The 23,157-nt window shown below is 43.6% G+C and overlaps 1 protein-coding gene across 30 annotated transcripts in view; it reads left to right on the top strand.

The window, feature by feature from the left end:
- CAMTA1 (calmodulin binding transcription activator 1) overlaps positions 1–23,157 on the top strand; it is a 1,356,239-nt gene that overhangs the window by 1,268,395 nt on the left and 64,687 nt on the right. For 3 of the 30 annotated variants that reach the window (XM_056795890.1, XM_056795889.1, XM_056795886.1), the window contains exon 1: positions 19,267–19,343. The exons of 19 other annotated variants lie outside the window; for them this stretch is intronic. The gene's annotated coding sequence lies outside the window, so the exon portion shown is untranslated. 8 more of the 30 variants (XM_056795888.1, XM_056795883.1, XM_056795884.1 and 5 more) reach the window with 7 other exon arrangements.

Genomic DNA, 23,157 nt, shown 5'->3' with positions numbered 1-23,157 from the left:
TGGAGGGGTTGACTTTGTATCAGTGTGCCTTACAACAATGACCAATATGGAGGTGTGTTTTCCATGATAATACATGTGTGGCCCAGTCAAACTGCTTATCATCTCTGAGTGGGGGGAGGGCAAGGAGGAAGGGAGACAGTTTGGATCTTATAATTTGGGGAAATGTCTGTCGAAAACAATTATTATATGTAATTAAATATCATGGAATAAAAAAAAGATGTTTTAGCTCCCTTCAAAGTTGAGCCCTTGGGCTTCTTCCTAGGGGAAACTTTCCCTGATCCTTTTGTTTATTGGGTCACTTTTCCTCCTCAAATGATCTTGTATTTATTTGTCTATTTTAGTGTCCCATCAATGGCCCAGTAAGACATAAGCTTCTCGAGGGCAGGGACTGGCTTTCATTTTTGCTTTTGTATTCCCAGCATCTTGCCCAATCCATAAATGCACATTTAATTCAATTTCATTGATTCAAGCCTTTTTCTGTCTGTGTCATGTTACTCAGTCATCTACATCAGTGAAAAGGTAACATGGCATAATCAAGTCTCTAAGTCAGGAGTCCTAGGCTGATATCTGGAATTGGTATAACCTAGGGCAGGACTTTCAACCTTGTGTTCTATGGGCAGCTCTTTGAGACTGTAAGTTCCAGAGAAGATATTGACCTACACTGGTAGAGGGAAGTTCCTTTCCTGGGATTTCCCTATACCAATAAAACCAAATGTGCAGTCTTGACTCCCTAGATAAGAAATGGCAACTCCTTTCCAGCCATGATAAAAGCATTTGGAGTCAGAAGCCTTGGGTTCAAATCCTATCCCTCTCGATCTCTAGAACTCCATTGCCTAGAAGGGTTGGGCAAAATGATTTCCAAACACCCTTCTGACTCCAAAATCTACAATCCTATAGAAGGACATCACTTGGGGCAGTTCAAATTGTGTGCAGAGTTTGTAGTGCCTCCTCCTCTCTGTTAGGCCAAGAAATGATAGCCAGAGGCAAGAGGCCCTTCATGTAACAGGGTCTTCAAGTATTTGAAGAACTAAGAAAGATGAGACTTGTTCAGCTTAGCTCCAGAGCAGAATGAGACTGAGAGCTAGACTTAATGTCAGGAAAAAATATTCCTATCATTTCTCTCTGTCCAATGGGTTCCCCCTCACTGGAAGTATTCAAGAACAATTTAGAGAACTTGGAGAACTCCCTGTTGGAAATGGGGGGCAGGAAGGATTCTTATTTATGTATGGGTTGAACTTGATGATTTCTGAGGTTCCTTTCAACTTTGAGAGTCTGTGACTCTCCAGAAGAACTGCCCTACAACAGGTCATAGTCTAGACGATGTACACTGACTGTTCCAGTACAAGAGAGCATGGGTGATGTGTCAGAATAGTGGCATAAAAGACCATTCAGGACCAGCCATTCAAAAGAGGGGGGAAACCACATCTAGGTGGCATGAAGAGAGGAGGGACTTAAACTGCACCTTGGAGGACAGATAGGATCTCAACAGGAAGAGAATACTGACAATTCAAGGCAATATATCATGAAGTGGAAATGTGTGTTACACAGATTGTAAATGGGGAAGCAGTTCAAAGGAAAGATCGAGTCCTGGATTTAAGTCTGAGGAAACAGGCTCTGATCTCAACTTGGCTATCTGATCTTTGTGACTTAATTTCCCTCCTTGGATTTCAGTTTCCTCTTCAGTAAAACAAAGGCTTTGGAGTAGATGACCTCCAAGAGCTCTTCCTGCTCTAAATCCTGTAAGTAGATGATCAATGATGGTAGGAGGGGTCAAGGAAGACTCCATGGAAAAGATACAGTGAGCACCTCTTTGTCCCAAGGTTGAGATCAGGCTGGGAGGAAGAGAGAGGGGAAGGCTTTGGAGGTTAGAGACATAGAGAATGTGATGTTTATGTGGGACACTGAGATTGAGCTGGCTAGAGTGGAGGCCGTGAGATGCACAACAGTGAAAAGGAGCATTAGATGGATCTGGTGGGGCCAGATGGTTCCAGTTCAAAGCCAAAGGATCTGGGTCCACTGATGGAAGCAGTCTACCATGGGGAAGTTGTGGTTACTGTTTCAGAATCTCGAAGGGCTGATAGTGCCTGCTTTATGTCTCCTAATGAGTACTGATGACTCATGATGGCTCCTTTATAGACAATTCATTGCACATAGCAACAGGCCCTGTGGGGCAACAGAAAGAGTGCTGGTTTTAGAGTCCATAAACCTGGGTTTAAATATCACTTTGACTGTCTTGGGTTGAGTTTGTATACATTTAGAGGGGTATATGTTGTTTGCCCCCCAAGAGATGTCAAGTCTTTGGAAAGAGATTGCTTCTTTTTTGCCTTTGTGTTCTCAGAGTCTAAGGCAACACCTAGTGCATAGTAGGTACTTAATAAATGCTTATTGATTAATTATTGATTTGCCCCAACTCTTGACCCATTTTGTCCTATAAGTCATAATGAATTTGTAGTCACCTCCTTAGACTTTTACTCACTTGACAAGTATCTGGGGGGCACATAGAACCTTTGAGGAGAGGAGGAAAGATTGGAACCCATGTATCCCAGAGCCTTCTGCAAGGTTTTATTCCTTCAGGAGGGAGGGGAGCAAGCATTTATTAAACACCTACCATGTTCCAACACTTTACAAAGATTATCTCATTTGACATGCCCAGTCTAGTGGGAAAACTGAGAGCTGTGTGGACATGAAAGAGGAAAAATCTTCCTGAGGGTTACCCCTGTGTGAAGGGATCTTGGAACTGAGTGCCAGAAAGGATGTTAGAGATTATCTAGTTTGGCCTTCCGAGTTTACATCTTGGGAAACGAAAGCAATTTGCCCAAGGTCACCCAACTAGTACGTAACACGATCAGAATTCTTTAGAAACTCATGTCTTCCAGTGCTAAATTCTGGATTGATCATTACACAAGAATAACTCTGGACACCACAGCTAGGCTCAAAATCAACAACAACAATAATTGCCACCATTTCTCTGGCACCAACTATGTGTCAGGCACTGTGTTGAGCACTGTGTTACAAATATTGTCTCATTTGATCCTCACAATAACTCTAGGAAGAAGGTGCTGTTATTATCCCCATTCTACAATGGAGGGAACTGAGGCAAACAGGGGTTAAGTGACTTGCCCAGGTCACCCAGCTAGGAAGTATCTGAGTTGGGATTTGACTCCAGATCCAGTGTTCCATGCCACTTAGTTCCTTCTAACTCCTCAACCTGGAAAGAAGAGATAAATCCAGCCAGCAAATGGCCTATGGCTGTCCTGAGTGGCAGAGTCTTAAAGACCTGTTTGAAGCCCAAGAGGCAAGGTGACCGTGGAATCAGGAAAACCTGGGTTTAAAGGCATCTTCGAAGGCTTCCCAGCTACGTGGTCCTGGAGAAGTCATGTAGCGTTTCTCCTTTTCCATACGTGCAAGATGAGGACGATAACCCCTAGAGTACCTCTCTTGCAGGGGTGTCATGAGGCATAAATGAGATAAAGTGAGTAAATAATCTTCTAAATATTTAAGGGCTACAGAAATGTCAGGTGGTTTTAATTCAGATGCCAGTCTTCTGCCAATCCTGGAGCCCAGCAGTAGAAGCCAGGTCCAGTGCCTGTGGCATTTAAAGCTTGGAACACCAGGTTTGAAACAAGAAAGGCTGGGAGCAGGATCCTGGCTCCTTTTACCCCCAACTAGAGCTCTTGGGCCATGCTAGGGAGCAGAGGTGGGAAATGGGGACCTTTAATCTGGAGAAAACAGGGTGGGGGCTGAGGGTGGTGGGGAGGAACATCCTGGCCTCTTTTTTCAAATATTTGAAGGGCTACGCTATGAAGGAGGGATTACCCTTGTTCTACTTGGGCCTGGAGGGGAGAACCAGGAATATTGAGCAAAAAAAATGACAGAGATACAGTTGGAGGCTTGCTATTAGGAAAAGCTTCTGTGGTTAGAGCTGTCCCAGAGAGGAGCGGGCTGCCGGGGGAAGTGGTGCCATCTTCCTCCTAAGAGGTACTCAGTCGAGGCTGGATGGCCACACTTTGGGGATGTTATAGAAGAGAATTCTTAAACAGGTATGAGTTGGGTCAGATGGCCACTGAGGGTTCTTCTGACTCTGGAATTCTGCGTTTCTCTGTTCCTTCTTCAGACCTCAGGGAGCTGAGGCTAGGTTAAGGCAGATGTGTGAGACTTAAGCTTCTTCTTTCTCCTCAATCCTGATTGGTTGTACCTCCTGAGGCACATATGTGGGCCCAGGAGACAGATTCCCGCATGACTTCCCACAGGGATGTGGGGGGCTGGGAGGAGGGAAGGTGGGAATTGGGAGATATCAGGAATATGTTGCTAAAGTTGGAGCACATTGTGATTCATCCTAGAGTGACATAGTAGTGCCAGATTGGGGGGGGGGATTGGGCTTCTGGGCTCACTAATGACTGGTTGCTAATATAAAGAATAAAAGAGATGAGTCCAAAAGGGCAGGAACCCAGCCTGAAAGACCTACTCTATGTAATTATGTCTTAGCTCCTAAGTAAATTAAATTTGACTCTCATCAGCCAGCCTGAGTCATTCTGAGCCTGGTCTGCGGCTTTCCAGAATGCAAAGGTTTCAAGCAGGGCCTTTGCAAAACCTGAAGAGGAATGCTGAGCTTTTTTCCAGGGAAGCTTCCACTAGCTCTGGGGTCTGAGCCCCCTTGAACCTCAATTACACTAGTTCCTCATGTTTGGCCCAGGGATCCTACCTGGCACATCCGGGATCCAGGGCATGTTCTTCCAGGAAGGATTTGGCAATCCGGGCTATTTGGGGGAGGTGGCATGCTACAGAGGGAAAAGCTCATCTATTTAGAGCTGAAAGGTACCTCAGAGACCATCCAGCCCAGCCCCTTATTTTATAGTGGGGAGACAGAGACCAGAGAAGTGTAGTCAGAGGACCTAAGTTCAAATCCTACCTCTGACACATACTAGCTTGTGACTTTAGGTCACCTGGTCCAGCATCCTCATTCCTAGTTTTACAGAGGAACAAACCAAGTCTCAGGGAAGAGAAGTGGTTGCTCCAGGCCATATTTCCAAGTAACAAGGGCTAGGATTTGAACCCAAGTCCTCTGACTTCAAATCTAGATGGGCTAGTATCATGAAATGGATAATATTCCTTTTTAGTCCATGGTCCCGGTTCTTAAACAAGCTGGGTTTTGTTTTACTTGTTTTTATAAGTGGTGGGGTTACGCGGTTTCAGAGGGGATGGTAGTTTTGGGGTTGTTGGGGGTTTTCCCTTTGCCTGTGCAACTCTCTAAGGAAGAAGAACATATGTTATGGGGAGGCAGGGTGGATTCAGGTAAATGCTTTGTCTTTGGTGAAAGCCATTGTGCTATCTTCCTGCCTACCCGAGTAGTGATGGGAAATTGATCAAATTCCAGTTCAGTCCAACAAGATATAAGATTAAATGAGCAATTCCAAGAGAACTCATCTACTAAGGTGATTGTGCTAACATATTATTTCAATTATGTTGTTAAATTGCTCACTCCTGTGTGTGCTGCTCTGTAAACCAAACTGCCTCCCATCTCCGTCTTGCAAATGGCACCCCTGACTCCAGCAATGTTCTCTTCCAAAGAGAGAGAACGGTTCTCCCGAATTCTTCCATTTTGTGATGCTGGGATCAGAAAGCATGCCATTCACAGTACTGGCATGTCAGAGACTCCCAAACCTTTCCTCCTCAGTACTGAGGATGGGGATCCTGGCCATGGAAGAGCTGGGCACGACATCCCTATTTTTCTTCTCCTCACTAAGCAAACCCCCTTCCTCTGTCCTCCTGCCCTGATAGGAATGGAAACCACTATGCAAACAAAGAAGGGACTCAATGTAGGAATGGGGCTTCGGGAGCAGAGGTAAAGAGTCATGCTGCTTAATAATTCACATTTTTTAAGTTATGAAAAATGGAGGCCAGTGATACAACTTTCAGCCATTTCATGTAAGAGGTGAATAATTCAGTATAATTCTTAGGGCATAAAAAATGCATGAACTTTTTAGTTTTATAAAATAGATCATGTTTGCTACTGCACCTGACGGCCTGGTTGAGGTAACTCAGGAACCCCACAATGGCTACAGAAGCGAATTCTCCGCTCTTGAGTAGGGAGAGAGAAGCAACATTGATTAGGGCTGTTTCAGACCACTCAAGATGGTTTGGTAGATGCTGCAAAAAGCCATCAACAGTGCCCCATGTGGTGGTAATTATAGGCCTCTGCCCCACTTACTGGATTCCCATGGTGCTCTGGAGCTGGCCATCTTAAAAGCTTTGAGGATCTCAAAAGCATCTAACTCACCCCAACCCAATCAAAGCCTTAAGGGGATGAACCTTTAGGGTGCTCTTATTGAGGGGTAAGAGTGTATGGACAGGACAGAAAGAGGAAAATCCGAGAATATAGAAAGAACATGATCATTTGAATACATTTTTGAAATTTAAAAAATCGTTCTTTTCCCTGGCTTCCGTGCTTTTTACTGCTGGTGAGAAAGTGAGTGGGAGCCCATTTATATTTGGTTAAAGATGCTGGCATTATGCCAAGCCACTTGAAAGTGAGTTTAAAACAAATGGTGTCATTGAAAGTTCTTTTCCTTCCAGAGGAACATCTCACTTTAGCATTAGAGATAAGTATAATTCGGTGGGTGTTCACGTGTCCTAATGGACAACTCTTCTTAGCTCTCCAAACAGTAGAGCCAAACAAATTATTTAATTGACTCTGGAGTGAGCCAGTATAAAATCCATTTCGTGTGCTCTGAAGCACATACGATGTGTCCTCGAAACGCTAGGGTGAAATGCTGGGACACTCAAATTCTCAAGGAATTTTGAAGAATAAGTATAAAATAGATCACCTGGGAAATGCACGAGAGGAGGAGAAAATGGGTTGGTCCTATGTCCAGTGCCGGCAGCCATCATCCTGGAAAGCAGTCCTTCCTGAGGTACCAACTGCCTCTTCTCCTACAAGCTATAGCCTCAGGGACTGAAAACCCAGAAAAGAAAGTTCCTGCCACCACTATTGTTGTCACTGTCATTCCACATCAGAAACTAGTAAGATTTTATCAGTGGAAATGATACTAAAGAAGAAGCATTAACCTCTGCTTTCTTAAGGCACTCTAAAGAGCAGGGAGCCTTCCCACCTGACTTGCAGGTGAACCTTTCCAAATGTATTGTCTCCTTCATTAGAATAGGAGCCATTGAGAGCAGGGACTGACTTCCCCATCTATCTGTATCCCTGGTGCTTAGCACAGTGCTTTGCACATAGGAAGAACTTAATAAATGCTTTTTTCATTCATTATTCATGAGTGATGACAGATGGACAGCCGGAGTGTTCTACTGAGATTCCTCAGTGTCAGAAAAGGACAGCCTCCAGCTCATTGTTCCTTTTGGTAAACAAGGAACAGGGTTCCCTGTATTTAACTTACTGGGGGGCATGGCCAAGAGAATCGTGCAGGGTGGGCAAGAATGGACAGTTTTGCATCTGCATGAAAAGAGGGAGGAGCCAAGACAATGAGATCATAGATTCATTGGCTTAAGCACTGAAGAGACAAAGACAAAAATGATGCTGAGGCTATCTGCCTTCAATGAGCTTTCCATTCTTCTGGAGGGACACAACATATACACAGATAAATAAATGTAACTTGCATTCATTAAAGCAAACATAAAATAATTTGTATTTAAGTATAAGTAAATATAAAATAGTTTATTAAAGTATAAGTAGATAAAAATTATATGAATTAAAGTATAATACAAAATAGCTTGTATGTATTAAAGTATTAGTAAATACAAAATAATTTGTATTTATTAAATAAAATATAGGTAAATGCAAAAATAATTTCAGAAGGGAATGAGTCCTAACACCTGGCTGAGAGAACAGGAAATTGGGAAAAACATGAGTGGTATTCTTTGAAGAAAATTAGGAGGTCTGAGAGGTAGCAGAAGGGAGAAGGAAGCCTCTCTAGGGCATTCCAGGCAGTCTGGGGGAGACAAGCCTTTGTGACACTCTTGCACCTTTCCCTGACTATACTGTTCTCTGAAAAAGCCCAAATATTGAGCACCTGCAATGTATGAAAGCTCAATGCAAGTTAAATCTGTCAGTTCCCCCTTTCCACAAGGAGCTGTGATGTTTATAAATTCTAAATATACTTAAGGATGAAAATAATGCCGCCCTTTTGGTTCACCATCTTAAATGTCAGCAACATGGGAAATGATCTCGACAGGACAGATATGACTCCATTCTTAATTATGATGGCATTTATTTTTCTTTATTTCTAGGGGCTAGTCATTTCCCTGGGGAGGGAACTCTAAGAGGTTCATTTATATCAGCACTTGACCTTCAGATTGAATTTGCTAAGTGGGTGGATTTGAAATGGTTTTCACTGTATATTTGTGCAACTCCTTTTTGTACAAGTCTTTTTTACAACATTAAAGCACTATGTAATTAAGAGAAATTGGTGGGGTGCTGGACCTATGATTTCACTGGTAGGTATTAGGAACTCTTGATGAGGAAATTCCCTCTACCAATACAGATCAGCACCTTCTTTGTAATCTAGAGTTTGACTTTATTTTTTCCCTTTTTAATTTTTTTCAATTACACATAGAAACAACTTCTGATAATTATTTTTTGACACTTTAAGATTCAGATTTTCTCCCTCTCTTCCCTCCCCACTCCAAGGAAGTGAATAGCCTGATATAGATTATACCCATACTTTAATGGAATGCATAATTCCATATTGCTTGCCTATGAAAGAAGACATGTCATACAGATAATAGAAATCACATGAAGGAAACAGAGTGGGAGATGGCATCTTCCATCTCCACTCAGATGCCAACAGTTCCTTCTTTGGCTTTGGATAGCATTTTCATCGTGAGTCCTTTGTGGTTATCCTGGAGACTTGCTTGGCTGATAATGGTTTAGTCCCTCATAGTTGATCATCATATATTATTTCTGTTCTCCTGGTTCTCCTCACTTCACTTTGCATCAATTCATATAAGTCTATCCATATCCTAGAGTTTTAGAGAGTTAGTTAGGGTACTAGGAGGTTATTGACTTATCCCTCATCACACAGCCAGTATGAGTCAAAGGCAGGACTTTTCCTTTCTCCCTCACCTTACCCCCACCACTCTAACCATTATGCCAAATTGCCTCTCTATTAACATGATTATTCCACCACCACCTCAACACCCTCAAACCAAAACAAATGCTAATTACCTAACATTGCCAGTCCAGAGTGGGGGTGGGAATTTTAAACAGACAATAAAATAAGCATCAATCTATGCTTTGAGATCTTTTTATGTGTAAGTCCTAATTAATATGCTTGATTATATTAGGTGGTTATTCCGACAAAAATGTGTTTGAGAGATAAAGCTATTTGACCCTTGACCATTTTCATCAGGATATGGGTGACCTCAACAGCTATCCAGAGAAAGGAGAAGCAGCTCTGGATTTTGTCAGAGAAACTGGGCCATTGCCTACTTGTAGAACATTGGGGATATCTCTTCACTTCTCTGGGTCTCAAGTCCTTATCAGTAAAGGGATTGAACTTGGTTCATCCCAAGGTTCCATCTAATCCTGATTTCTTCCAAGAGTTACCAGAGGCTACAAGGCAAACTCCACTTCTGTGCATCTTCCCCTTTTTCCCACCCTATCCCCATTTATGCTCTCACCACTGTAACCAGTTATGACAACTTTTCAGGAAGAAATATATAATTATTCTTCCCTTGCTAATTCCTCCCTTGATGGGCTGCTTTTGTTTTCTTTGTTGAGAATCCAATTCATTTTAACATTTATTAAGTATTCACTATATGCCAGGCATTGTGCTAGGCACTAAAGATACAAAAAAAAGTCTCTGCCCTCAAGAAGCTTCCAATCTAATGGAATGCAGGTCTTGGGATTCAAAGTCTAATGTCCTTTCTACTACACTCCTTACACTATGATGCCTTAGGTCCAGAGTAGGCTCTGTCAGAGCATAATAGAAAGGACAAGATGAGTTTCCTTGGTGCTTAGGGAATAGAAAAGCCCAAATTGCAGAAGAGAACCTAGAAAGATGGATGGAGAAAAGCCATCCCTGCTTGAGGCAAAAGGGAGATCTCCAGGGTTGAGTCTTGAAGAAACAAATGTGCTTTATTTCCTCAGGTCATATTGACTTTGCAGTTTAATTCAAGTTTTTAAAAAATATTAATCTTCTACTATGTGCAAAACACTATGTCATATAATATGACAACCCCTCAAAGAGCTTGTGTTCTATCAGAAGAACATAATATCTACAGATGATTATTTGAAGAGTGAGTATTAACAACCATGGAAGGTAGCACCTGAACTATGCTTTGAGTGATACCAAGGATTCCAGTAAAGGAGGTGGAGGAGAGGTGATAAGAAAATAAATGATTGAATAAGGGAATGCAGGGCATTTATTATTGCTACATGCAAGGCATCAGAGATATAAACTCTAAAAGTAAGGCAGTCCCTCTAATTCAAGGAACTCCCATTCTAATGGGAGGGCAACAATATGAAGTTTCAAAAGCCCCATAGTCCTTAGAGTATACAACAGCAAAGGAGATGGAAGAAAATATGTCTCTTCATTAAAGACATTTCATCTGATCACCATATCCATATTATGCTGAAATTAAACCATTTGACAATGCCAAAGCCTTTCAAGAAATTGCAATAATTTTATTTTCTGGGTCTTCAATAGTTTTGGATTCTGAAGAGGTTGTGGCTCTGCATAAGAAAGTTGCCAGGTCCCATCTCCATGGGATCGCTTCCTGAGATAATGGCTTCAAGTGCTGTTGGACTGTCAGCAGGATTTGTGGTTTTCACTGCCAGGGCTCTTGAATTTTTCTGGCCAGTGGTGACAGAAAGCATTTGGTGTCAGAAGTGGCACATAAAATGGGTGCCCTCTCCATAGTGATTTGTCCCCTAAATAACCAGCCTAGAAGCAGAAGTAGTAGTTTTAGGGAACCTGCTATTCCCAAATATCTTTGGTTCAGGGTCCTGTGTTATCTCCATTAGGATCTGAGGGGAGATAGTAGTTGAGATGGTGTTTTCTCCTACATCAAATTATCTGACATTTACATATATGTTCATGTTATATCCTCAAGTAGAAAGTAAGCTTCTTGAGGGAACAGATTGTCTTGTTTCTGCTTTTCTATCCTCATCACTTAGTATGGTGCATTACACATAATAGGAGCTTACTGTTTATTGAAATAAATTAAACTGAATTGAATTCATGTATGGTTTAGACCAGCTGCTCTGTTGAGGACCTTTTCAACTGTAGAGATTTTTATGATGCTATGACTTTTCAACACCCACCAGTCAGGGTGTGCCACAGGCGAGGTCTACCCTCACTCACAACTCCAGGGGTTCCTGACAGGGGGCAAACAATCAGTCAAAAAAATAACAAACAGAAGACAGCTTAATCATTATGGCCATGGAATTGCTCTGCATCTGATAGCTGCTCCGCCATCCCCAGGCCTCGTGTTTATTTTTATACCCATTTTCTTGGCACACAGATACATTACCCAACACACATGTCCAAAGAGAAATAATTGGGAAAGTGATACATTAACTTTTAACAAATCACTTGATTAACATTCTGTAGTCTTGTATTGTAATTACAGACAGCATAAAGGTTCCACACAAGATAAATGATTTTGTCACAGGTGGCTTAATTTTCTCATTACCCTGTGAGGAGTTTTGAGCTTACAAACAATCAAGGAAATTTACTTATTACTTTTAATAAAAAGAAATAATCAACCAAAAGTTCTTAAAAGACAATTTAACAATCATATCATTGAGGTTGAGGGGTACTGGAAACACAATTCAGATTAAATATTAGACTCATCATTTTTCAGGGTTTACTAAGGAGTTTCTGAGTTACTAGTTTGTGAAATCGAGTCACTGAGGCATATTGAAACTTGATGTGCTTGTATGTTTTGTATGGGCCTTTATGACTAATTTGTGTGCTGGCTTCATGAGAATAGGTTTCTGTGAGTGGGACAGTTTTGGGCCTGGACTGTAGCTTCATTTTCATTGGGGATTATGTACCTAAGTAAAAGTTAACCCATGGGTTTTTTGGGGGGAATTGAATTTGAGGGTCTGATCTTTTGGTGATGTTTTAGAGAATTAGGGTACAGGTATTTTGTTCTTTCATTATTCCTTCTGAGACTAGGGGGAATAATAATCATGTCAATTCCATAGGTAAGGGACATTGATGAGAGAGGTCATGCAAGGGGGACTGAGTAGGCAGTCACATCTTGCCAAGGGCCACTCTGTGGCCTCCTTAGCTACCACGTTTGACTCTGCTGCGTCATGGCCTGATGGCTCCCAGCAAGGGTGGGTCCAGAGAATGGAAAATGTAAATATTTCAATATTGAAATAATTTCAATATTATATAAACCAAAATGTAATTAGGATGATCATGGCTCCCACTCATATCCCTATCCTTAGAAAGGACTAACCTCATTAAAAATCCAATTTGTTGGATTAGCACATCTTTTGCAACATTTCATTTTCCTCTCCTAGCAGAAAGCATAGACAATCACTGTCCATTTTCTACCAGAGTCATTACTGAAATTTTATCTCCTGATCCTGAAACACTAAATTGGTCCAGGTTGGGGCTGGCCTAGAATAAAGACTGTAATGATGAAGTCAGTGGGAAAGGAAAGTGGAACATTGCCTTTTATTTGTTCTGGCCTGGATGGTGTTCTCTGGGTCACCTTTTTCTGGGTCCAGAGTCAAAAACTATCTGATCTGATTGTCCTTCCTTTAAGTCTGTGCAATATTCATCCAAGGTGATACTATAGAGTTTGATTGCTTTGGGAAGCCCCATTCTCTAGAATCTATACTTTTTACCAAAACTCTTAGTGGGCCTTTCCCATTTGGTTCTGCTGAAACACAGTAGAGTATGATTCCTGTTGTGTGGTTCTTCCTTCTACCTCTCAAATATCAAAATCCATCAATAACTGGCTTTAGATTGATCCCATCTTCATCTCTCCATCTCAGAATCCCTAAATCCCTTCAAGAGTCATCAAGTGTTTTCCTAGAAATTACATGAATTACAAGAGGAAACAGAAAGTAAAACTATATTAGTAGGGGACTTCAACTATCCCCTCTCAGAACTAGATGAATCTAACCAAAAATTAAACAAGATAGAAGTTAAGGAGGTGAATAGCATTTTAGAAAAATTAGATATGATAAATCTCAGATGTTCTACAATATGAAAAAAAATGTTTTACTCACAAATTGCTTTGTATTTATATGTCAGTTTTATCCTGTCCATAGAATGTAAATTCCTAGAGGTTGGGAGCTGTTTTATTTTTGTTTTTGTATCTCCAGAGTCTAGAACAGAACTTTACATATAGTAGGCATTTAATAAATGTTTGTTGATCTATCACAAACAAGTAAAAAACTTTTCCCAAAAGACTTAGAAACATTAAATTTTATCACCTTTTACTATTTTGACTATTCTAGTGAGTATGAGATGGTATTTCAAATTTATTTTATTTTAAAATTATGTCACACAACTTGAAAAATATATTATTTGTTTTCTTGGGTCATCTCTAGATAGGGAGCAAATTACCATCAGTAGGTTAGTAGGTTGAACTTTCTTGTTGCCTTGGGGACTTTTAAAATGTAGAAACAGATGTTAATAGATCATCAGAAACTCACAAATGTGTTTATCTTGCAAACTGTGATTTCTGCTTCTTTAATAGCTCAAACTTTATCTTTGGAATTGGGTGTGAACTAAGCTGATATAATCTAATTTCAACTCTGTTATGTGGAATGGAGAGTAAACAAAAAAAAAAAAACTCTTACATACCTACCATATGCCAGGCACTGTTCTAAGCACTGGAGACACAAATACAGAAGTATGGCGATCCTTTTCCTTAAGGAGTTTATATCCTACCAGGTAGTATCTATCATTAAACAAAATCCTCATCAAAGAATTTTCTATACTAATTTTGTAAACAAATTCTATCTAAATCTACATAGTGTGTTCATATAAATTGTTAACAATTATAAAACTACAATGGCAAAAATATGTAAATTAATAGTAAAATGGCAGAGCTATAACTATAGTGGGATACTTTGCCCTGGGATATTAATATGGGGAGAAGGGTATGTACTTTTTCTGGTCACTAGGAAGATCTCTGTCCCCTTATCTTATCCAGACAAGGGCAGACTCTTCTCTAGGGCTTTTTCCCACCTCAAATAAAATTTGTTCCAGTTTTTATGGCTTTAAGCAATATAGACATATTCAAGCATAGTTTATAAATATGCACTGTGAAACTGACTGATCTGAGTTTATCAGAGAACTGTGTCATATACCTTGCCCACAGAAGTGGTTTGTATTATTATACTATCACTGACTATTCTGGCTTTGTATGGGTCCACTTCTTTTGTGGGATGTTGTAAGACCAGCCAATTTCTGGAGTATTTCCCAGAATTTCCCCAATAGCTTATATTACCCTTAAGTTCCCACGAGCTATTGATAATTTCCTGTAGAGGTCAAGTTTCTTCCTTCCGGGTTAAGAAATGACTGAAAGACAGTTGTGTGATCCAAGCTAATTATTAAAGTATGGACTTATTGCTGGATTTCTACCACAATTGAACAATTAAAAGAAGAAAAATCTGCCCCCATGACAAGCCTGCCTTATATAGAGTTAACAAAAGGACCTCCCAAGCTTGATGTCATTTATGTCACTTGAAGTAAATCTGGTGAGTCATTCCCATGATCTTTGACTAACTGAAACAGAATAGACCTTAAAATGAGGCAAAAGAAATTGTTCCTTAGGGGCTAGCAGTGACAGCCACTCCCCAACCACCATCCACATAAGCAGCTGTACCTTGATCCCCCAATGGATCCACTAGCGGGGTAGAGTGATCAAAGATTAATTGCACAAATAGGCAATGACTCCCACAAGAAGGGATCCAAAGACTGCAAACTCTGCCATTCTCCCCATCACCCTTATTAGTGCCAAACTTCTTGTACTGTACAGAATGTGTTTCCTGCCCCTGCCCTTCTCTAAGGCTCTCAGAAGAACATAGGCAGGCACCATGGGATGAGGAGAAGTTTTGTGCTCATGGGATCAGGACAGATTCCACCATCCAACAGGAGGCTCAGAACAAATGAGAAGTTGATATTTGTGGTTTGAATCATCTGCTGCCTGAAACTGATTGTTGTTGTACTAGATTTGGAGAGAATGTTATATTGGGTTCAGATCAAGAACCTCTAAGGTAATATAGCTTCAAACCCCATCTTTGTCACCTTCTGCCTGTGAGATGCTGGAAAAATAGTTTCATTCCTGAGGGGAACAGCTTCCTCATCCATAAAATCAAGAAATTAGGGATTTGGAATAGATGGACAGACAGACAGAGAGAGATACAGAGATAGATAGATAGATAGATAGATAGATAGATAGATAGATAGATAGATAGATAGATAGATAGATAGATAGATGGAGAGATAGATAGATAGATAGATAGATAGATGGATAGATAGATAGATAGATAGATAGATAGATAGATAGATAGATGAATAGATAGATAGATAGATAGATAGATAGATAGATAGATAGATAGATAGATAGATAGATAGATAGATAGATAGATGGATGGATGGATAGATAGATAGATAGATAGATAGATAGATAGATAGATAGATAGATAGATAGATAGATAGATGGATGGATGGATAGATAGATAGATAGATGGATAGATAGATGGACAGATAGATCATTTATTAAGTATGAAGGACACATTTACAAACAAAACCATTCCTGCTCTCAAGCAGTTTTCATTCTATGGGGGAAGATGTCCCTTGAAGAAGTGGGGGATAAAGATGATAGTTAGAGTTCAAGTGGCAGGTTTTGATGGGGGAGGGGAAGTGGTGCTGGAAAGAGGAGATTAAGAATGAAAGCCAGAACACTGGTGATATAGTAGGAGGATTACCAGGAAGGGACCTCTAAGGTCCCTTAAAGTTCTGAAGCTATGACCTGCTACCAGAAAAAGATCTAAGAATGCTAGAAGAGAGAAGGGTTTGGCTTGTGGTTCCATTTTATTTTCTGAGCATCCAGCTAGCAGAACCAGAATCACTAAGTTATTGAGTCTTCTTATTGGTTTAGGCTAATGGCAGATTAACCTTCTCCCTGACTTGGTGCTAGCACCTCCCATTCAGATCTAGGTTGCTAGCAGAAGGGTAGAAGTAAATGTTGACTCAATACTAATTAAGAGTCAACAAGGTCATTCATTTAGAAAGAGTGCTAGATTTGGAGTCAGAAGGCTGACTCTGAACCTTAATAACTGCATGATCTTTGGTGAATGATCCCAACTAAAGGAGGCTTTAGTTTCCTCCTCTGTAAAATAAGGGGATTGGACGAGATGGCTTCTAAAATCCTTTCCAACTCCCAGATTGTGATCATGAGCGAGTGTAGGCAGGTGGCCTAAACCTTCAGAGGTTTGTTCTATGATCTATAAAATGAGGTTATTGATCATTACAAGTACCTTGGTGCCAAAGAAAGAGCCACAGGATCACAGAATTTGACAGCCAGAAAAGATCGTAAATCCCATCTCATCTAACCCACATACAAAGAAACCCCCACTGTAAGATACTTGAGAAGGATCCTCTGGTCTCCTCTGCTTGGGGACACCCAAGGATTTGAGGCCGGCAGAACCTGATTTGGACATCTCAGTCTTGCTACTTATTACCTAGATGGCTTTGGATAAGTTGTTTCAGAACTCCAGATCACAGTTCCCTCTTTTATAAAATGAGATGAGTTGGACTCGAGATTTTCCGAGGTCCCTTACTATCCTAAAACCTTAGAAACTCGAAGGTCCTGGTAAATCACATTCCACAACTCCATGACAATTATCTATATATGTGAAATGGTTCATTCTTGTATGGAGCTTCCAGTGTGAAAACTCCCTCCACTGCTCCCTATCAGCAGTCCTTTGTATACAAGTACCTTATGCACAGTCACACAGCTAGCAGGTGTCAGAGGCAAAACCCTGAGGTTTCCTCTCCACATGTAAAGAACTAACAAAATGAGGCCAAAATTTGCCTATTCCCTGTGTCATAGACCGAGACTTGGAAGGGGCCCCACAGGTCATCTAGTCTAACGGGAAACTGGGACCGTTATGGAGTATTTCACCTTGAGATAAGTGCAAGATTTTGCTATAGACAGGAAGTGGAATGGCCTGGAAAGACTTCATGATTGGCTATGAGGGTCTCAGACTTTTGGATAGAGAAATGGGTATATGAAAAGGGTGGGAGGGTTACAGAGAGAACCACAAGGGTGAGGAGGAAAATAGGAAGCTCGTGGTTAGTTTGATAGTAAAGAGATCAATCTGGCATAAGGAGAAGAAGACTATTGGGAGATAAGTCTGGAAAGGTAAATTGAGGACGGTTTACTGAGGGCTTTGAATGCCAGGATAAATAGTTCGAACTTCATTTCGTAAGCAGTGGGAAACCATGGAAGATTCCCTCAGTGCAACCTGGCCTTTGCTCTCCTACCAAGAAACGTTTCTTCTCCACCTCGGGGGTCTGGCACGTTCTTTCCGCTGGGTTTATGGGCTTTTGACTGGGCCACATAGCCCCCAGCAGCCTCCTCGGGGTGCTGTCCTCAGTTCTGAAGCGCCCTGGGACAGTTCCCTCTAGCCTAGTCCCTCTGGTTTTGTTTTTCTCCCCCACCCCCACCCCCGGCGTCTCTTTCTCCTCTGCTCTGCTCCAGCTCTCCCTTCTCTTCTCCCCTGCTGTAGCCTCCTTGTTGCCGCCTGCCTGTCTCCGTCTGTATGTCACACACTTATCCACGTTCTCTCTCCCAGTCTCTGTATTTCTCTGTCTTTCGCTCCCTCGCTCTCTGCAGAGCAGGGCTCCTCCCGCGGCTGCATTGCAGGCTCCGCGGGCAGGCGGCACCGGATGGGAGGGAGGGAGGGAGGGAAAGAGGGAGGGAAGAGGCAGAGAGGGAGGGAGGACCAACAAAGCTCCCTCCCCCCCCCCCCCTCAGCGGAGAGGTGCCGGGAGGGGACGGAACTGCAAGGGAGAGGAATGAGGTGACCACTACTCTCGTGGCTGCCCAGGAGCGAGACACGAAGCCCTGGGGTGGGAAAGGGATCCTCAGGAGGGGCAGAGAACGAGGAGGGCTGGGGAAGCAATCAGGTGGGTCCCCCAAAGCCCAGGCTGAGCCAGAGAGGACCGTCCTGGGTACCTGGATAGGGGGACAGAGAAGGATGGGGGAGGAGCAGGAAGGAGGGAGGAACGCCAGACCTGAGCTGCAGAGGGGAATGAGGAGAAAGGGCAAGTCCGTACGAGGGGCTGGAAGGGCTCTCACACGGGGACAGAGGTGCAAAAGAGTCCTCGTGGAGCCTCCTGTTTCCGAATGTTCGGGGCCCAGTGGAGGCTCGAAGAGGTACTGAGCTCAGGTGAGCTCTGTGGGGCCTTATAAATGGGGCTCCAGTGGAGGGACAGGCTTAGGGCAGGCTTTTCTCTCATCTGACAGGACAGTGACACGGTTACGGCTGTTTCACGAGTGGGGCCTTGGGGGGGGGTGCAGAAAGGGCCAGCTGGAGCTGGACCTGGGCTAAGGGAAAGGAGGCAGTTTTGTTCCACGGGTGTCCTAAATGTACCCAGAGCGGTCCTGGAGGTATATGGGGGATCGGGGTCCTCAGATAAACCTCATACCCGTTGTCCTCCCTTCCCCTGCGGGAACACAGGCGCCCTGCGCACCGCACAGCCCGGGAGCCCGCGCCCTGCGGACTCAGGGGGCGCAGTACCTCCTCAGTCCGCGCTCTGCTCAAGCTCCAGGCGCCGGGACGCCTGCCTCTCCTCGGATCCTGGTGACGTCATGACCACTCCCACCTCCGGATTTGTCGGGGCAGCTGAGGGGGCGGGGCTGTGGGGAGTGAGCTCACCGCTGTGTTCCGCCATTGGTCGGGGCAGCGCACACGGCTGTGGCGGGGAGACAACGCTGCCCCAAGCCTGTAGCCCTGTGAGTCGGTCCGGCTGCGGCGTGCGGAGCTGAGCGGGCTCGGGGCTGAGCTGGGCTGGGCTGGGCTGGGCTAGGAAGAGGGGAGGGCTGCACATTCCTGCAGCTGAGCTTAAAAAGTGTGCGTGTGTGTTTGTGAGTGTGTTTGTTCGCGTGTGCGCGCGCGCGCGCGCGTGTGTGCTTGCGAGCTTATGATAGGGGGAGGAAAAGGTGTCTCGAGTGTCCGGGAGAGTTCGAGGGGCGTGTTGTGGACGGGCGCAGCGTGCCAGGGGTGTGCGAAGGGCGGGGGAGAGGGGGTGAGTATTGTGTCACCGTGCCTACTGTCTCGTGGCGAGAGCGCGAGTGTGTAACGAGTGTGAGGAGATGGCTGTCTCTGAGAGGGTGTCATCGTAAGTCATTGTTATTGGTGTAGCTGTGCTGGCGGGAGGTGGGTTCCGAAGTGTTTACTGTTAAGGAAGGGAGGGTGAGTGTTTGGGGCAATGTTTGGTAAGGCTGTGTGTGTGCACCAGCGGCACAAGTGAAAGGGTGTGTGTTTATTTGAGGGGCACCATTGTGAAGAGGGCAGGGTGGGAGATTTCTGTAAAGGCTGGGTGGATTGGGGGGAGTCTAAGGTGTGTGTTTGGGGAACGCCAAATGTTTTGGAGGTGTCAGCATAAAAGGTGTGTGTTTCAGGTAATCAGTGTAAGAAGTATTTGCTGAGAGTCCGAGTAAGAGTTGTATTTTTTTAATGGTGTCAGCGTTAGGAGTGCATATTTGGGGGTGCCTTGTTGTGTTGGGGATCCACGTAAGGCGTGTGTATTTGACTTCGGTTGGGGCGGTGGGGACTAACGGTGTCACTGTTGTGGATTTTGCGGAATATTCAAAATAAAGTAGGAGGTTGGGATAATGTAAGGAGGTGGGTTTGGGGGAGCGGGGGTTTGGGGGTTCGGGAGTCAGCTTGAGCGGGGAAAATAGCAGGATGCCAGTAGGAAGGGGTGTCAGCGAGAATCTGTATACGCTGGGAGTGCGTGTGCGTGTCAGCCTGATGGCGTGAGTGCCGCTGACGGGTGCTTGTTTTTGTTTTGAAAGCGCAGTAAGATTGTGGCGGGCTTTTCTGAATGAGCCTTCCTCTCCCTCCGCTCTCCTCCCCACCCCTGCGCTCCCCGTCAGTCCCCACCTGGCTCTGCTCGGCTCTGCTCGGCTCGGCTCCTGAGATATTCTGCCCTGGCCGCTGCGGGGCAGGAGTCAGGTTTGTCTAGCCCTTTAGCTTGATGCTGGGGGCCCCCAGGGGCGCTGGGTGGGGTGGCCTCATTCCCCTGCTGGGCTGGGCTGGGCCGGGCTAGGCTAGGCTGGGCTGGACTGGGTTGGGCTGCACCGCACCGCACCGCATCTCGCCTCACCCCCCGGCACGGGTTCGTGCCCGCCGGTGCGCCTGCCCAGCCCAGGCGCGCGTCGGCTCCGGCTCCGGCTTCGGCTCCGGCTCGGGCGCGGGCTCCTGGCCCCGGCGCGGCGCCATAGCCCTCACTGCACCAACACTGCCACTGCCGCCGCCGCTGCCGCTGCCGCCTGTGAGTGTGACTGTGACTGAGAGATCGCGTACGAAATGACTCGGGGCAAGGCTGTTGAAGAAGACTGGCTTTCCCGGGATGTTGGTCGAGCCGAAAAGCAACTGAAGTATGTTTTAAACTTTGAGCATTCAGAATGCCTACGATTTGAAAAGTTGAGTCCCGAGAATGAATGAAGGTTTGGAAGAACTTCCTTTGGGCTTGCTATTGGGTAGCCCACCAGAATAGAGAAGCTTTGGGTCTGACCCCACGCACTTAAAGACCGACTTTATCGATTCACTTCGCTTTCATCAATCACTGATCGATTCTTTTCCGTTTAGCCAGTTTCTCAGGACAGAGTAAATAGATCGCTGGTTTTCCCTTCCTCTGGCATCCAGACTCATTCTAAGTGGTAATGATATTGCCCATCACCATCGCAGCTGATTCCCACTTTAAGAGGAATGCTGAAATATCACAAATCCACTTGTAACTACTCCCACTATGGCTTCTGGCTTACAGACGTGGGAGGCATTATCAGTCTAGTTGCATGTCTTGGCTCGGTTGAATGCATCCTGCCTCCTTCACCAGCAAGCCCTACACCTGAAGTAGCAAAAGCAGAGTTGGGGCCAGTGTCATAAATAGTAGTATGGTGGCGTTTTGGCCCAATGAGCCCTTTACTCTTCCTGACCCAGGGAGTCACTCTAGTAGTCCCTATTTAAAGACCCCAGTCAGAGAAAGAGAGAGGAAGAAGAGAGCCAAAGAGAAGGGCTACTGTCTAACAGTCTCATACTGGCCTGTATGGGTGGCAAAGATGGTTGGAGCATTTTCGAGACAATCGTGTATTTCTTTTAGGGCTGGAATTAGACTAGAGGAAAGAGCCTCATGTTTTTCTCTCATTTAGTACTGGATTTGGGAAGTTCAATATTCTAGAAGACAGCAAGTATTTATTTCCCAAATAAAACTTTAGTTTACATGTGAAAATAAGCAGAAGTCCCCTGGACTTATGTAGGGCAGTGAATTTATGAGAAACAGTGAATATTGATGATTGGCTAAGCTGTAAAGAGCATAACCAAAGAGAAAGGAGCCTACTCTCATTATCTCTTTTAAAATATGACATTTAAAATTTCTTTAGTAGGGGGCAGCTGGGTGGCTTGGTGGATTGAGAGACAGGAGGTCTTGGGTTCAAATATGACCTCAGGCACTTCCCAGCTGTGTGACCCTGGGCAAGTCACTTGACCCCCATTGCCTAGCCCTTACCACTCTTCTGCCTTGGAGCCAGTACACAGTATTGACTCCAAGGAAGGTGAAGGTTTAAATTTTTTTTTTCTTTTGTAATTTAACTAATTAGCATATTTTCCCATACTGTTTTCTCCTAGCAAAATATAGAATTTAAAACTCCTAGCAAGCTTTTTTTCTAACTTGCTAGAGTAAAACTAACCTTGCATGTCTCTAACACCCACCATGTTACTTCAATATGCAAAGCTTTGGAGAGACTACTGACATAGATAATGTCATAGATAATGAAAAGATTTGTGGTCCACACTTTGGGAAAGGCAAGAGACATCAATCAGTGCAGTGAGGGAATGAGTAAAACTGGACATTTCTGGTGAGCATTAACAGGTTTGATCTGTAATCTCTATACAAGGAATTTAGAATGACTCCCAGGTCCCTTCCAGCTGTAAGATTCTGTGAGTCCTAGTTTGTTGTTGTCATTGTTTTTAAGATGTTCTCAACTTAGTGCCCATTTGTCAAAGCTCACTTTTGGAGTTGTTATGGCAGTATTTTGTGGTGGTGGTTGTTCTGATCACACTGCTAGCCTCTGAAATTGCAGTATTGTCCCTACAGGCTGAACTGTGTGAATTTATTGTCCTTACTTTATCTGAGTGTTCGTGATGGCTTTTTTTTTTTAAAGAAAAAAGGGGAAATTCAAGCATCTGAACATCTTCAGGTATTATAGACTTGGCAGAGAAACTCAAGAAAGACCATCTTGAGTATGTCAAACTGGGTTCTGTTCTTCAGCTGTTGCGGTGGTAACAGGTTTTCTGGAAATCTTTTGCTCATCCCAAATAATTATTTCTATGCAAAATGCATTTTCTCTCCTCTCTGTCCTTTGTGTCTCTGACTTGTATTCTTCCATTTAACTGGTTCTCTCTTCCTCTGGTGACTCAATGTTATTCACTCAATATTTGTACTTCATGAATCTCTACAAAGGCAGAACTACCCTGATAGATGCCAAGTGGCCCATACAAAGTCCTTCTCTGATTGACAGTTGTGGGATAAGAAATGTGTGGTGAAATTGTGGTTGGGATGATTTCCTTTGTATTTCAAGGTTTGTGGTAGCTGTCAGTGAAATTCTGTGAAAGCTGATGGGAGAGGGAACCCTGCTGAGGTGTACTGAATTGCCATAAAAACTACATGTTAAAATTAGCCATATTTACATTTAGGAAGTGTTACAAGTGCACTGGATGACATAATCCCTGCATTGAGAGGGGCACTGTAAAAACAACTGAAAGAGATAACTATCTCCCTTACAATTAGTTAATCTTGCCTTGTCTTCCAGTAAAGTATAAACCCACTAAGAGAAATAACCATGTCTTATTTATCCCCCAAAGTGCTTAGAACAGAGCTGGCACACAGTAGGCATTCAGTGATTACTTTTAGATTTATTGAGACTAAGGAA

Source organism: Monodelphis domestica, chromosome 4, assembly GCF_027887165.1.
Source record: "Monodelphis domestica isolate mMonDom1 chromosome 4, mMonDom1.pri, whole genome shotgun sequence".
In the NCBI taxonomy this organism is placed as follows: Eukaryota; Metazoa; Chordata; class Mammalia; order Didelphimorphia; family Didelphidae; genus Monodelphis; species Monodelphis domestica.
This window is presented reverse-complemented; position numbering and strand designations above follow the sequence as displayed.